This window comes from Aythya marila (assembly GCF_965140915.1).
Source record: "Aythya marila genome assembly, chromosome: 2".
NCBI lineage: Eukaryota > Metazoa > Chordata > Aves > Anseriformes > Anatidae > Aythya > Aythya marila.
The window spans coordinates 136258714-136276058 of NC_139043.1; positions in this window are offsets into that span (position 1 = coordinate 136258714).

Sequence of the window (17345 nt, forward strand, 5' to 3'; positions counted from 1 at the left end):
CTTGGCTGTTTCTGTTGAGTTGGTGTAGTTTGTTGTTGATTTACCGAGTCGTGTTACCCTTTGGTGTGAACGAGCCCTGTCACCTGGCCTTGGTGCAAAACTCTGAATGCAGCTCAAGAGTTCTCAGTCCTGAAGTGAGGTTGGTCACAAGATGTGGTGGTACCAATGTGGAGCTCCACTGCGTGGTAGAGCCATGACCAAAGCATCTCTTTGTGTTCAAAGACCTTTCTGCACTGATGGTTTCAAACAGACCCCAAGCAGAGCAACTCGAAGGATCAAGGTTGGTTAAACTGTTGCTAGAGAGACTGTAACCATATCATAAAGAAAAAAAAAAAGAAATTTTAAAGGTAGCAGAGTACTCGGTAGCAGAGTGTGTTTTGACATGAATTCCTTTTCTGTTTCCAAATTCAGTGGATGTGGTCTTGTACAGAGATAGTAGCCTTGACATTGAGTATACTCAAGTGGCACACTCTCTTGTAGCATTCCAAGAAGTCTGTTCGCAAAAATTGAGTCTTATGACTTCCAGAAACAAGTCATTTGTAAAAACAGTGTAGGTGCAGGCTGGGGCTTTCTGGTTGGAAGTCATTTGGAATTCTGTGGGTTTGCTGTCTGTATGCTCAGAGGATCCCTGGCCATGGGCTTGTATGCCTGTAGTGCTTGCTGATGTTGATTTGTGCCTCTTAAAAGCCCTTACAGTTAGTCTCCAACACCAAAAATAGGTAATACCACAGCATTCAGAGTATTCTGATTTTATTTTTTTTTTTTTATTACAGTAGTCAAGTGTTAGCTCTGTGCTTGCAATGAGTGCTCACACAAGTCTGTCATGGGCCATCACTGAAATGGTTCAGAGGTTGTGTTAAAGGAGCTGGAGCACTTAATTTTTCTGCTTGTTTTTCCCCTTGATGGTTTGAGAGATGTAATCAGGCCTCATCTTAATCACCTTAAAGACATTGCCTAGCTTTATCCAAACCATTGTGTATGAAAAGGGCATGCATACACACAGATGGACATGTGTATACTTGAGACTATGTGGAATGAAATTGTTAGCATCACATAAGGTACAGAAAATATGAAGAAACTGTTGAGTGCTTTTGAGATTTTGATTTGATTGTTGTAAAAATAAATAAATAAATAAATAAATAAATAAATAAATAAATGGGGGGAGGTGATGGACTATTTGTTAAGCAAAATAGAGTGCCTGCATGCCTGTTGCTGACTAAAAAAGATAACATCTGTATGTACGGTTACTTCCAGAAGATATTTAAAAATTGTTTCAAAAGAGAAATAGCTTTTGATACAGAAATATTTAAATCAGTGTTTATACCCTTGGTGCATTTGAGCTGTTTGCTGATAAAGCACCTATGAAGCCATGTGCTGGTTTGGTTGGGATAGATTAATTCTCTTCATAGTAGCTGGTATGGTGCTATATTTTTGCACTTGTAATTGAAGTAGTGCTGATAACATGCCAGTGTTTTAGTGGTTGCAGAGCAGCGCTTACCCTGCACAGAGCCAAGGACTTTCCAGCTCCTCGTGCTGCCTGGCCAGCGATGGACTGGGGGTGCCCCAGGAGCTGGAGGGGAGGTGGGTGAGCGGCTGCGTGGGGCTTCACTGCCCGGCGGGGTGAAGCCACAACCCATCACTGACACTTCAGGTGCGTTACCACAGCCAGGCTACACCCTGATAGAGGTTTTTGAATAAAATAATTCATTCTCCTGTCTGTGTTCTGGATACCTGGTACAAACTAAACTGCCACTCAGGATGGAAACAGGTAGAAATTTTAGAGCAACTGAAATGATTCCACAGAACAGTTCCCCCAGTGTCTGCGTGGGCATTCTTCACTTTCTCTACAGTGGGTGAATCCTACAGCCTTTGGAGCCTGGGTGGCTTTCCCCCTGCCACCTCACTGTGATTCTGTGTCCCCAAGCCCATGTAACAATAACCATTACCATACGATATCCCTGTGCACACCTCAGGCCCTCAGGTCCCTCAGATGCATGGTCCTGCTCCTGCAGCTCGTGATCAGTCCTGTTGGCTTGCTCCCTGGCAGGTCTGATGCGAAGCTGCTGGCACTGATGCTCACGTACACACAAGACCAGTCCCAAATAGGGTCTAACTAGAACAAGTTGCCCAGAAAAGCTGTTGATGCCCCATCCCTGGAGGTGCTCAAGGCCAGGCTGGATGGGGCTTTGGGCAACCTGGGCTGGTGGGAGGTGTCCCTGCCCATGGCAGGGGGGTGGAATTAGATGATCTTTAAGGTCCTTTCCAACCCAAACTGTTCTGTGATTTTATGACTGTGGTGTTCAAGTGCATGGCTCATGCTTAGAAATGGAATCAGTAATGCATTGGCCTGTGAGTGACTGTCCCCCTTCATCCTCCTCATCTTCTGTTTTTCCCATGCTTGTTTCTCCTCAGTCTACGTTGTTTCCCTCCTTTTACTCATGTTTGGTGTTGCATATTACTGTAATCCCCTTAAATCCCATAATAAATTTTACATGGTCCCCAAATTCTCTGTTTTGCTCCTAAATTCTCTTCCCCATGTATCCTGCAAGAATCCTTTAGGCAATAACCCCCTCTGTTTGCACAGCTTTCCAGGAGGGTTCCTGTGTTTCTCTCAGTGGTTTTACACCATTTGAATCATCTTAATCATTCTCCTTTGGTTTTAGGGCAAGTGTGTTGTTTTTCAGTAATTCATTAATTGTTCTTCTGATCCTTGCCACATCTTTGTGTTTACTTTGCTTACCTTTAACCAGGTAACTTAACATGCTCTGCTATATCCAAGTATCTTTGTGGTGCTTTCTAATCCTATGTATTGAACTAATAACGGGGCTGTTGGAGTAGAATTCATCTTGTTTAATCTTAGATGTCTGCAATACAGGCATGGTAAAGAGCTTTGTGTTCCTGAGCTCTTTTTATACTTGGTAGAGATAAATAGATAGGTATTTTAGGGAATGTTTCTCCATATTTTAAACATTTGTGTTAAGATTTAAAACTTTATTGTATTTTATCAGTAACATCAGGACACCACAGACAGCTGGTTAACCTGTGAATATCTCGATTTGGTCAGAATCACTCACTGAGGTGATTCAGCTTAAGAGGAACAAAAGCAATGAAAAGTGTTAGATGACAATTTCTGGAAGTTCTTGTCTGCTATGCGGCATCACAAAAGTCTAAAACCTTTGAAGGGAGATGAATGAGGTTCTGAAGCTGAGGACAAAGAAATTTCTGTGGATAATAGTTTGCGGGAAACTTGAAGAAGAGCTTACTGTTGTACCAGGGAAAGATGGAAAAGTATTTGAAGAAGGTGGGCTTTAATTAGGAATAAAAGACTTTTGTGTTCGCCCAGGGCTTCTTGGACATAAGAAGGTCTGTGAAGAAAAATAGGACAAAATCAAAGATCATAGTTCAATGCTAGCAACTAAAACCTGTTGAAACTGGTGTTGCTTATTATATTGAAAAGATACACACTTCTGAGTTGAAGATCATGTTATTTAGACAAAGTCTGAAGTTTAAGGACTTATTTTCAAAGGTGATGAGCGGTTGCTGTAATACTGCCTGTAAGCAGAGCTGCTGTTTTTCACCATCTGGAAAATTTGATCTGGGATCTCTGTGGATTGGGGGCTATCAAGTGGAAGGCCTTGATTTTCAAGTTTTTGCTATATGGATAAATGTTGGCATTCTTAGTGGGTTTTATTCTGTCCAAGTCTGGAGCACTTTCAGCAGATGCAAATGTTTGCATCCTCAGAGGGCAGATGGATGTGATCAGTGGTTCATAGCATGTTGCATCGTGTTTCCCACTCTGAGGGCTGGGGTGGGCAAGAACAAAGATCTTCCAGCCGACAAAAAAGCACTGCTGATTATTAAGAAGATAAATGGATGGAGGCAGTGTTTTGACCATCATTGTAAAAATGTGATTAAAAAAGCACAGTATGATAGAAAACCACAGATTTAATATAGATTTACTGGATGTGCTGCACTCACGTATTTATTAAAAGCTTCTAACGTGTGTTCGAGCAGATAGGAGTTATTTGAAGGTATGCCATTTTTTTTCTGAGAGCCCTATTGTAGAAAACAGTTTTTGTTTGGTGGCCTGAAAATGCCATGAATTTACACAAGAGCACGCAGAAGCTCATTAGTGTGATGGCACAAGGAGCAAGCAACTGGTGGGAGGTGGCAAGGGACAGGGGATCTGTTAGTTCTGCTACCAGGGGCTGCTACATTGGACTTGTGTGTGAGACAAGTCCCCCAGTTTGTGTGTTGATGGAGAAAAACCTTTCCAGCAGCTGCTCAGACTTGGTCTGAGCGCTCCTGCTTGACTCTGGAGCAAATATTCCCAGGTAGGCAGGCAGCAGCAGCTCTGTCGTTGTTCATTTCCCTTTCCTTTCACTTCATCCTGCGAGAGCAGATGTTTGCTGTTTTTCTGCACTTTGGGATCTAAGGCAGAGATTGAATAGGATTTGAGGATGAAATCACATCTTTGTATTTGTAAAATTGGCTTTATCAGAGAATTACAGATTTTTCCACCAGTACGGTTGTCTTTCTCCTCTCTTTTTGTTCTCGTCACATCCCTGCTTCCCTAAAGAGCACCTCAGAAATTCTTTCTTTCTCTGTGGTTCCCATTGGCTTTGATCTACCATTTAGCTCTTGCGAACCAGAACACACACGTACCTCTTTCATGAGGTTATTTCTACCATTTAATATGACCTGGTGGAACATTACCCTGAATCCCTTTAGAACGCCAATCATTAAGCTCTAGAAGGCCCGTGGTTGCTTTAATCATTTTCAGATGCCTCCAAACCTGCACCGTGGGGCTTCTGGTGTGCGTGGAGTTTGGGACGTATTAGCGGAAAGGCAACCCGGTATCAAAGACGCCTGAGGATCAGCAGAAAGGAGAGCCGAGGGGAAGGATTATTACCAGCATACCGGCAGGTTTTACAAGCTGCCCGAAGCGCTGGGGTTTGGCACAGCAGGAGCCGAGCAAGCTTTAAGTCACAGACGGAAAAGGAAGGAGCATGTCAGCAGTTTTCTCACTCAGTTTGAGTAAAGGCGATAGGAAGAAATCGCTCTCATGACGTACAGTATGTAAGGCAAAATATCTAAAATACTTTTTTTTTTTTTTTTTCCCCACAAATGGGATAATCCAGCATTTAGGTCTGAAGGCAAAAGATTCATTGGCTCAGCTGGATATCTAAAGGTATCATATTTATAGACCGGCTATTTCAGGATTGGAGCCTGTGTTCTTTTGCATCACTTAAGGCAAAATTTAACCTTGGCAAACAAAACCACTGGCAATATTTGCAGTGGCGTCATTCTCGAGTGAGTACTTAAAATCAGAAAATGTTAGGACATCCATGATAAGCCACTGTTTTTACATAATCCTGTCAGTTACAGCTGTCTGGTGGCTTCGGTACAATATCTTGAACAGAAAATGTTCACTATCAGAAGTTAAAGCACCATGCAGTAGGTAACTGGATTATGATATTGATGTCAAACTGTGGAATAAACTTAATGCAGTAATTGGGTGTCTAAATGTGATTTGAAATTGAGGTTTCATCAGAAGGGTTTTTTCCTGCCCCAGGAATAAAAAGAATAAAAACAGGAATCTGGCTCAGTGACAGTTCTTTAAATTGTGGACAATGCGTAGTAATTTGCTTTAGAAGACAAATACCTTTATGGCTTTTGTGTTTTATTCTGTGGGGAGTATTTACATAAACTGCCCTAGATGTAGATTTTCACTGAACCCTATACATGGAAGAAACATCATCATGAATTTTGGGCTGAGTCAGAACTCGGGTGGTCAGAAATCCCTTCTGGATGGCGGACATGGGGAAAAGAATGAGGCAGAAATATTAGAACTAAATGCTGAAAAAGAAATATTTTTAAAAGTTTTGTTAAAATGTTTAGTAACCAACCCTTCACTCACGTGACAGAAAGAGCTGACGGAGTAGTGAATAGGTGAATCTTTCGCCAAGAGAGCTGAAGGAAGAAGCTGCAGATTAGTCAGGTTCTCCTTTTATTGTGTGTTCTTAATTCAGCCCACTTTTCATATTATCAGAAATGTAAGAGTTCAGCTCTCTTTAAGCTGTGCTATCACAAGCCACTGCCTTCGTGTTTTTCCAAGTTTTGCTACAAAACTGCTGCTTCAGTTAACACTTGGGTTCACCCAGCTTCGCGGATGGCGAAACTCCTGCCTTGGGCCTTGAGGTGAAGGCGTGCCCAGTCCAACAACACGGCGTGCCTTATCCAATGCAACCGCTTATCTGTGAGCAAGCAAGGGAAATACCCACACCGAAAGCAGCTTTCCATCCTCCTGCCCACAGGTGTATGTTTAATGCATAGCTACAAAAGACTCCTCGCTTGCGGCGGGCGTTAGATTTCCCCACTGGAGGCTCGCCATGGAAAAGCAAGGCTTTCCACTTGAGTCATTTCTCACAGACGCACTCATGCACAAGTGTCTGTTTTATTAAGGGAGCTAATAAACAACAGGACTTCCCTCTCACAGAGCAACACGGCCATCCGAGGCCATGCTGATTCCCACCACCTTTGTTTTTTGACTTTCTGCCCTCAGGAGATCTTCGTCCATTCTGACAGCTCTTTAGGCACGAGGTTTTTATTGATGTGTCCAGGAGGTAGGTGTCATCAGCAATGTCTAGATTGACATGTGTGTGACTTGACCACAGAATTTCACTGTTCTGAATATCTCGTGCTTCTGAAAGCTAAAGGATATGAAAATCAATACAATAAATTCACTGTTAGCTCTAGACCACGTGGTTAGACATCTTGGCTTGTCTTAATGAAAAAACACTTTTTTTTTTTTTTTTCCTGAATATTAGGGAAATTGAAAAAAATTGGAGATTCTTTTGAAAGATTTTAAAGTCAACAGAATCTAGGGTGTTAGGTGTGTGGCATTTTTTGCTGTTGTGCCTTTTTAGTTCAGTGATGGTGCACAGCCTGAAAATAAGGCCAGCGTACCATCAGGCAGACAAAAGTAGCCTGAAGATGCAGTGTTGTTGCAAATCCAATTCAATGTAGTCAGTAGAAGAATTTTCTTGAGGAGACTGTGATAATATGTCAGTTTTACAGTCACTAAAATTATCTTTTGGGTAAGTTTTTGGAGGTTTTTCTTCCATGTTCTTCTACAGTAGAGTCATTCTCTTGTGCTCAGTTCAAGATTTAGAGCATCATTTTCTGTTCCTTTTTCCTGCCTTCTTTGAGCAGATCTGATCTGTTTTTATCCAACACCATGCCTTACAGTGCTTCAGTTTTGTAAGCTACTTTTGTAAGCTACTTTCAGCTTAATGCAAGATGATTTTCACACAGTTGCTGTCTTATTTGAATTACCCAAATTGATATTTTTTTTTTTCCAGATGACAAGGCAGTTTCAGTATGCAATGGAAGTGTCTTCTCTTTAATTTTCATTTTTTGGATGGTATTAACAATTCATCATTTGTTTTTATTAGCTCATTCTAGCTATGGTTAAAATCACCTACAAGCTTTTTGTGGTTGGAAGACAAACCTCAGAAGCCACTTTTTTTTGCTGCCTGCCAATGAAATTGTCTTTTCTTCACAGCCACGCATATTCCCTTTTGCCACTTCTAATGCCATATTGCCGTGAGCATTTGGGAGGTTCTGCATGCCTGGCCCTCTCTTATGAAGACATACAGTCCCATTGCAGGGACCCACCTCTCCTTCCAGCTGCTGAAAAATACTAGAAAATTCTTAGTATTAAAGGATATTTTACTTAAGATACTCAAAATTAGTTTATGCCAAAGCTGAAAATTATGTCTGTCAATGTGGAAAACTTGTTCTTTTAAGAACTGACATTTAAATTCCAAGAATTTCAGTGATGATTTTCTAATTTGCTTCTTCTTCAAGTATTTGCTTTAAATTTGTTTTCCTGATGGCAACACATATGCCATATTCACTATTGTCACCTGCAACTTACATGCCCAAAGTTCAGAGGAATGAAGAAAACTTTCTGCAGATTAAAAACTGGTGTGCCTGTGTTTTTCCTTACCACCAAGGTTTTGTGGGCATGAGAGCCTGTTCTTGCCATCAACAGATGATTACGTTGGATTGAAGTTGGATGAGCTCTTCATCGGTGCTGCTGTGTGAGCAAATTCTGGGTTTAGCCTGTATTCTGCTGTTCCTGCTCTCCCACCCTCACCTACTCATGGCAGTGGGGGTGTACTGCTGTTAATGGGGATCTATATGAGGTTTTAGAAGATGGTTTTCTAACGTGGCAATGCTGGGAGGGTTTTCGTCCTTGCCTTGACCTGTGTACCTGTGCTGTCACTGTTGATCGTCTCTTATCCCATCTCTTTGGGCTCTTTGCGTGGTGTCACTCACAGTTGGGGCAGCTCTCTCTTTCCCTCCAGCTGGGGAACCTGAGTAGTTCATGATTTTATTATTGTTCTTCAATTTGATACAATCTGTTCCTGACCATCTGTACCCACTCACGCTGAGAATATCAATACTGTAATTTTCCATCTCCCTCGTAACTTGAGCTGATTTTTCCAGCTTGCAGCATCGTGTGTACATGCCAGGAGCTTGTACATAATGTGGAGTGACTCTGGAGCAGCAGCTACTTCACGGGTCCGGCTCCTTGGAGGGTTGGGCTGGCGCTTGTTGCACAGGTTCATTTGGGACTATCCACTCATCCAAGGAATTGAGATGGAAATTGTCATGGAGACAAAGTGAAGACTTAGCCAGTAATATTCTTGAAGAGGGAGGTGGTCAGCCTTGCCTCCAGCTCCCACGCATGAAGAACTGGGAGAGGAATTTCTGTCTGGCCTCTAAGGTGGATGTACCCGGCCGTGGTAGACCTGTCGGGAGCTTACATAATCCTGCTGGCATAACTCTGGATCAGAGTCTCCTAAGCAACCCTAACACAGCAAGGTACTAGCCCCAGAAATGGGGAAAAATATGTTTTTGACTCTGCGAGTGTGGGGGGTGTGTGTATATTCAGCATAATGCTGGCAATTTATATTTTAGTATACTCAGAATTAAGCAGGTTAAATTAGCTTTTCCTCTATTTGTTTGTAGCTGGTGCTTAGGGGATTTTGAAAATCCTATTCTCAGCCATCAGCTAATTTCATTTACATCAAAAATATCACAACTGTTATGTGTTGTCTGGTGACCTGTTTTTTCAACATTTTTCTAAATGCTTTCTTTCTGCATGTAACATTTTGAAGTAAAATGCTTCTAAATGCTATGTGAATAGAAATCTGATAAATTCATTCCTTTCAGTATTTAGTCAATCCTTCAGGTCCTGCAGATTCCTACATTTGTATGCGTGTGAGAGAAAGAGAGAGAATGAGAGAATATGGGGGAGTATAAAGATGCATAATGGACTACAACAAGAGGTTTCAGTGATGTTATAAACCACAGGACTGATGTTCAGATAGTTTATGGTCCAGTTAACAGAAACTCTCAATAGAACTATATCTTTATAAATCAAAATTTGTCTGTTGCATATTTTCTATATGTGGTTCTGACTCATGAATCTATGCCCTGTAGAAATTTCTATTCCTTCTTGAGTCATGCAAATGTAGCTTCCTATCACCCCAGATCTTGCTTCCTCCAGTGATTAGCCCTGTTGCACCCTACTCTGTTGTCATGTAGTTTTTACTTCATGTAACGTCACCATTTGGGAAATATATATATATATATAAAATGTTGATTTATTTATTTTTTTATATTTCAAAAATAATGTGGAATTAATTGTGCCCAAACTGGAGAAGTAAAAGAGGCAGTCAGCACAAATTAAATGGACAAAATAGGAAGAAAAGTTGATGTACATAAAACCAGAATATTTTATGCTACTTTGAGGATGAAGTTCTAAATGCAGCAAATCATTGATAAACGCATGTAGGCGTCATCATATAAAGGGGCAATACATTTCTCCACATGAAATTGTTTAGTCAAGTAGCAAACAGGTTAACCCTTTCTTCTTTAAGCTATTTTATGAGAATGTTAAGTGAATCTTTGTGTATACTTCTCATTGTGTGCAGGAATAAAGGAAAAAAACTACCATAAACCAATGGAGTTAAATAGTTGCTAGATGCTGAATTGTGGCAGTATAGTCTTCAGGGACACAGCAGATGAATATATGAAAGTCTAAGAAGCAACACGGGGTGGACAAAGTCACAGGAGGCAACTTCCTCACCAGAAATGAGAAATAGTTCCTCCTGAGAGAAGCAAGAAGCCACGTGGCCAACATGTCCTCCTTGCTCTGAGGGCAAGTCATCAGCGTCACCCTCAGCTGTCCTGCAGTTAGCTGCTGCTACCGGTCAGATGCAGCACTTCAGTTTTTATATCTTATGCTGCATCTGCTGATGGAGATAAAGAAATTAACATTTTCTTCTCTAAGAGAAATGTTGAGGTGTTGGCCAAGGGAAGTACTTTGAGTAACAGCCAGATTGGCAAAATCTGGCAGCCCATTTTGAAAAGAGATTGCTCTATGTTCTGCTGCAGATGATGCTCTCAATTTTGTATTGAATTGGTTGTCTTTGAAGCCAGATCAAATACCTCATCCCTTGGTCAATATCCATTTAGCTGGGCAGGTCCACCAGAGACATCATTGGTAAAGTTTGCAACATGGTGACTGGATCTGTGGTCTGTACGGTTAGTAAATGAGAGGAGGGAAACCACTGTGTCCCTAGTGTAAATTATTATTTTATTATTATGGCGTATCATTATTAAAATAGTAATTATTATTATTATTTTATTGGAGAAGGCCATTGCCTGTTTCATTAAAATTAGATGACAAGAGGAGGAACCAGCTTTTGAAACCAATTTGTCAAATGGTGTCTTGTCCTATGCTCCTCTTGGGGAACAGTGATTTTTAAATACACAGCAATGCCTTATTTCCCCATTTTTTCTAGCATCTTATTTCATTTTTCTATACTTTTACACTGAGGTTTACATATGGTTGTGTTACAGGCTTTATGATTTTTGAACTGCTGATGGCCATTAATGCTTTTGACAATGGTGGTGTGATCTACATAGGGGTGAATACCTATGAAATCCTTAGTATCACCAACAAAATGCCAACAGTTTTTATTGATGGTTTCTTTATTGCCATCCTTTGAAGTAGCTGGCATGGGAGAATGCACTCACAGAAAGGTAGCTAATCATCAGAACAGCTCATACGCAAGACAAACACGGGGAAGAATGCATAACCAGAGAAATGATAGAAGAAGAATTTATTTGGATATTACTGTCAATACATTAGTGGATAATAACAATGATAACAACAACAACAATAATAAAATATTTATCTAGCTGCTGTTACTGAGAGAAGGACAACAGTAATGAGATGAGCACTGTAAGGATGGGACTGCGTTACTGAAGTAATTGTAAATATCTGAACCCCTGAGCAGCTGCATACCTGCTTGCTCTTGCAAATGCAACAGGTTTATTGCCTCCCTAAATTCATGTGTAGAACAAATTCAGCCTGCTAGTATGGCTGCTGCTAGAATGCCTGCTCATTTTGTTCTGTGGGAGAGCACAGAAATTGGCTGTGGATCCCTCCCCATGCAGAAGTAGAGATGAGGCTGTCTTTCTGTGCAGTGTCTCCAGTTTTAGCTTATCAATACACCAAGCCGATAGCATTAGCCTAAATTGTAGCATGTTGTTCAATGAAATACAGACTACGGAGCAGTTTTAAATGAGTTTTGTGTGATTTCTAGGTGTTGGGGTAGTTATTGGTTCTGTTCTTTTCCTTTCCAAGTCATACAAATCTGGCTTTTGAAAGTATCACCTACTAGTTTTATACTGGATATAGTCCCTTTTAAAAGAGGCAGGCCAGGCTTTAACAGCTGATAGTCTGAAGTACTGTCTCATTCCTTGTACACATTTCTGGTACGTCCCTTTACTTTTGAAGAAGGAAATTCACTACCTTTCACTTTGGTATTCCTCTTTGAAATGCAAGATGAAATACTAGAAATTTGCTCATTTTTTTTTTTAATTACCTCTTCTCCTCCATCCCTTCCTTCTCAAGACAATTCTTCATACATAATGCTTTTTTTTTTTTTTTCTTTTTCCCCTGCCCTCTGTGAAAATAGATGTTTCCAAGCCACTGCTTCTTCCAGCTCACTCTCATCAGGAAAAGCTGGAAATAGAAGTAAAATATAAAAGGAATGTTTATTAATGTTTTAACTATCTTTGCTGTCTGTCAGCAAACCAAAAACATACTTTTCATATTAATTTGTATGAGCCTGTATCCTGAGGAAGGTAATAGTTATATTCAATGGGCACATATTTTCTTAGACTAATGTTGCTAGTAAAAGTGGACAAGCTTTTGTGCACATAAATCCCTTTTCAGAATGTTCTGATTTCCTATTTATTAGGAAAATATTATGAATGTAATTATATGAATGTAGCTAGCGAATGAATCTTGTTTTAATCATACTTGTGCTTTTAAGTGTGGCAGAATCCTGTTCTGGAGAGCAGACCACAAAGCAGGCACAGTAGTGTTACCATGCATTTGCTGACTCTAATTTGGCCTAATGCAATTTTTCCCTTAGCCCAGTAAAATGACAGAGTTGATTAATGTTGATTAATACTGTTCTTCATAAACTTTTCATGCTGCACGGTTTGATTTTATCTGAGGTATGTCAAGTAATATCAAGGGGAGTTATTTTTGGGAAACCAGTATTTGAAAGAGTCAAATAAGTGCTGTACGATCTCAAAACACAAAAAATAAATTGTTGTCCAGTTAGACATTTTGTCATTCCAGTCTCTGGAATATACAGAGGACTTTCACAGAATACTGGCTCCTTACTTTAGGTACTGTAGTTAAAATTGTAATGAAAGACTGTTTGAATAATAATAATAATAATAATAATAATAATAATAATAATAATAATAATAATAATAATAATAATAATAATAATAATAATAATAAAAGTCTTATACCCTTATGCTTTTAGAAGTATTATAGTAGTGTTACATCTTCTGTGTTTATCTATTATTTGAATTAATTGAACTTCATGATTAATTTTCTGGTCATTTGGCAGATGTGAATCCTAGATAGGTAGATTTCTAGATAGAAAATACCATATGCTAAGCTTTAATTATCATCCCTTTCAGGCATATTTTCATTATCAAAGCTGCTGTATTCCAGGTTTGTGAGAATTAACCTTAGCTGAAAATTCAAACAGCTAAAGCCCAGCTGGCTTTGGGTTTTGAGGAAAATGATCAAAGTCAAGGCAGTGTTTTTTCTCTCTTGCCAATGGAGAGGCCACAACCTACACTGGATGTAATGAATGAAGGACCTCAGTAAAGAATTATAAAGTCTTAGTATGGTTTCGGTTGAAAGGGACCTGAAAGGTCACCTAATTCCAACTGCCATGGGCAGGGACACCTCCCACCAGACCAGGTTGCCCAAAGCAACCTTTCTTATAACTCCCCTTCAGGTATTGGAAGACTGCAACAAGGTCTCCCTGGAGCCTTCTCTTCTCCAGGCTGAACATCCCCAGCCCTCTCAGCCTTTCTTCCCAGGAGAGGTGCTCCAATCCTCTGAGCATCCTCATGGTCCTCCTTTGGACCCACTCCAACAGGTCCATGTCCTTCTTGTGCTGTGGGCTGCATTCCTGGGTGCAGCAAAGGCCTGGTTTTGCATGGATGGATGTTCCTTTATTTGTCGAACAGATACACCTCACCTTTAAACTTCCTGCCCTTGTGATTCTGTGGAAAAGTTTAAACAGTTCTCCTCCAGCAGTACCCTCCAGCCTTCAAAAACATCTCTCCTTATTTTTGTTCAAGGATCACTTTGACCCCATCTTATGATAATGTCTGTGGAAAAAAAAAAAAAATCTTCCATTTATTTACTCTTGCTAAGTTTATCTGACTGCTATCTTCTCATTTCAACCCACTGTGTTTACGTGAGTTACCCACCAGTTGCATTTTGTCTGTGGCTCTCTGACTCCGAGCTTTCGGTGGCAGCAGGCTGTTGTCTGTGCTATTTTTTCTATAAATATCTAGGACACTACAGTCCTCATACATGACTAGACTTTCTAGGAATTACTGTAGTAATAATAATATGTCCAGATATTATTATGACTTTTAATAATGGATAATGAATTTAGAGACAAAATCTCAGGGTGGACTCCATTAAAAAGAAACAAAACAAAACAACAATCAACCAACACAACCACACTCATTTCTGTCTTGTATAGAACCAGAAGATTTGGGACTTTCAAGCTGTCACTACAATAGGGATGAATATGTACCTGAGAGCTCGTACAGGATACTCTGTACCAGTTCTGAAGGACAATTTTGTGACTAAATGAACAACAACAAAAAGTCACGTGGGATTTAAGAATACTGGTGTTTCTTCTGAAGCAGCTTGAGATCAGGGGTCAGGGAAGAGGGTTTAGAAGGCAGCAAACAGACAAGGCAATGCCGCATGTGTATGTTATAGGAATGTCTGACAAAGTTCTAAGTACCCGATGTGCCAGGGTGAGTGCGTGTTTTATGTACTGACTAACATCTACATGCTCAACATTGCTGATTTGCCAGGGGAAGTTTAGGTTGGAAATGAGGAGACATTTCTTCTCAGAGAGAGCAGCCAGGCACTGGGACGGGTTGCCCAGGGAGGTGGTGGAGTCACCGTCCCTGGGCGTGCTCAAGGAGAGGTTGGACGTGGTGCTTGGGGAAATGGTTCAGTGGGTGACACTGGTGGCAGGGGTGTGATTGGACCATGTGATCTTGGAGGGCTTTTCCAACCTTAATGACTCTATGATTCTATGATTTTGAAACACTTACAGTATCTGACAACTCAGAACACTCAAGCAAAAACCAAAGGGCCCAAGCTGGGCACACTTTTAAATACCAATGAAGGGCCCATGGATGATCAATAAATATAGATTTTTGTATGGGTTTAGCATGATTTTTGAAAATTATCTGTGTAATTGCTACACTGTTGAAAACAAAATCTTTGACTTATTACTATTATGGCCTATCAGTGTACAGGAATTCAATTACTGCCCAGTTACTTGGGAGCACTGATGGTACTGTTCAAGAACTGAACGGGTTCAGATTGCCTGCATTCTTGTCATTATGCAGGAATTTTTAGCTTTTTTCAAAAAAATCCTCTTTTTGAGCTTCATCTTACTAATTGAACAGCAATCAAAATTGAAATGTCAAATTCAGGCAGAAATATTGAGCAAGTTTAAGATCCTATAAAGACATTCATCTACACCTGTAACTCAGCATATGGTATCTCACAGAGCTCAATATTTCAAACTAAGCATTTAATCAGAATTGCAGGCATGAGACATGATAAAGCTCTTAGAATTTATCATATTTAAGATTTTATGAATTGTATGTATTTGCTCTGGACAAAACACCCCAAGCCCTAGAAATCCTGTCCATCAAGTATCCCATTCAGAAAACAATCTAACCTATCTCACACAGTTTTCAGCCGCCTGTGCTTGCTGAACACCTACGTGCCAGTGCCTCTCCCCCCTGGTAGCCACGTGCATTCTCAAATACAGCCTGGACACCAGCTTCTTGGTACACTGAGAGGAGGCAAAAAATGTCTTGTCACCCCAGCTGATTTAGGAATAAATAAATAAAAAAGGTTGGAACTCCCCTGTAAGCCCAGGAGTCACCATGATGGACATGGTGAGACTGCAGCCCTCTAATGCGAAATATCTGTCATTCTTCAAATTGCTTGTGGGGAAGTATCCAACTGAGAGAACAAATTGTCCGGAGCAGTAAAAATTACATATAGCAAAATCCTCCTGGAAGAAACCAAATGAAAAATGTAGGCAACATTATACAGTATTAGCTTCCTCAATTTAGACAGAGGAAAGCTGGGAAAGGTCCAAGACAACACCAATAAAACAGTCAATGATGGTTTGACAGCACTTTGTATAGAACCCGGGAACTGCAAATTGTTGCAGCGTAAAGTTTTTTTCCTTCCTCAGCAGGAATTAGAGGAGTGCCTTGTAAAAGAACGAAGAGTCCTGTAGGATGCACTTCTTGCTGGGTTTGATTTGATCTATTGGGAGTCTGAGTGCTGGAGGTTTTCAACCACGAACGTTTTTCACTGATCTATAACAGAATGCTTTGAAGTCCCTTTCATGTCAGCTACATAAAGATGTTTTCCAAATTAATCTTTCAACTTGGGATAGAAATAATGGAAAGAGTTAGTTCCACTGGAATGCTCCCTTACACAAAACATTAAAAAGCAGATGTTAGCTTTACCTTTTCAGGAAAGAATTACACTTAGCACACTTGAACAATGAATCTACTAACTCATTTACTCTTGTAGCTGCTCTAAGGAAGGAAATGGGATTAAGTATAATGAGACCCTTAGTGAAAGACATTCTGTGGTCTTTAACCTGATAAAATCAGGTTAAAATACCACTGTTTCCTTGGGAACCCCTTGTCTGACAGAACTGGAAAAGAACAGAAAAAAAAAAAAAAAGTATTAAAAAGCTTGCATTATTAACCCTGCTGGTATCAGTACGTGTAGATAACTCATAGAAGCCACCAGAAGAAAGTACCTTTGATATATGAAAGGAGGGCATTTTCAGTTGTAGATTATACAATAGAAGAACAATTCCAACAGAAGAATGTAAAACAGGAATGTGAGTCTGGCTTTTCTGAGTATAGCAGTGTATTCAGAATGGGAGCTGAAATGAAGAAGAAGGGCAGGTACCTGGAGATGTGACCCATGAAAGCGAAGGCCAGGGTCTGTAGACATTTTACTGTTGAGGGGATTACGAATGAATGTTCCTTAAAAATAAATTTCAGAAACGATCATACTACATATTAATAATTTGTCTTGCTGGTTGATTGTACATTATTATTGACACAATTACTCTGGAGTAGGTAGAGAAGTTTGCTCTGAGCGTATTTTCATCAATATGTCATCTGGGTAATGTAAATAGCAGGAGCAGCTTGGGACAATTCCGTGCAAGTTGACGGGAACATGAACAAATAATGTTTCTTTTTAATTGCAGGAAAATGTGAGGAATGATAGGTGGAGCTGATGAGAAAAAAAAAAAAGGGAAGGTAGCAGCACAGAAAGGTCAAGCAGAGCCATTTCTTCAGTGAGTCACAGGATGCTCTAAATCTGCTCTATCCTTTCAAAGCAAATAACTAGATATTATATGGGGATTACAGTTCCTGTCCCTGGATTTGTTTATAGTTACATGTTTAGTGATATAGGATTTAGTGGGAACAGGGCAAATACCAAAGAGAAAAGAAAGCTCTTGAAATTCTGTGGTCATGTTGAGAGGAAGTACTTGTAATTTGTGGATGGAAAATCAGAGGCATGTTGAAATGATTTCAGAAGCAGGAACTGTAAATCCAGGAACTTCAGAGGTAAC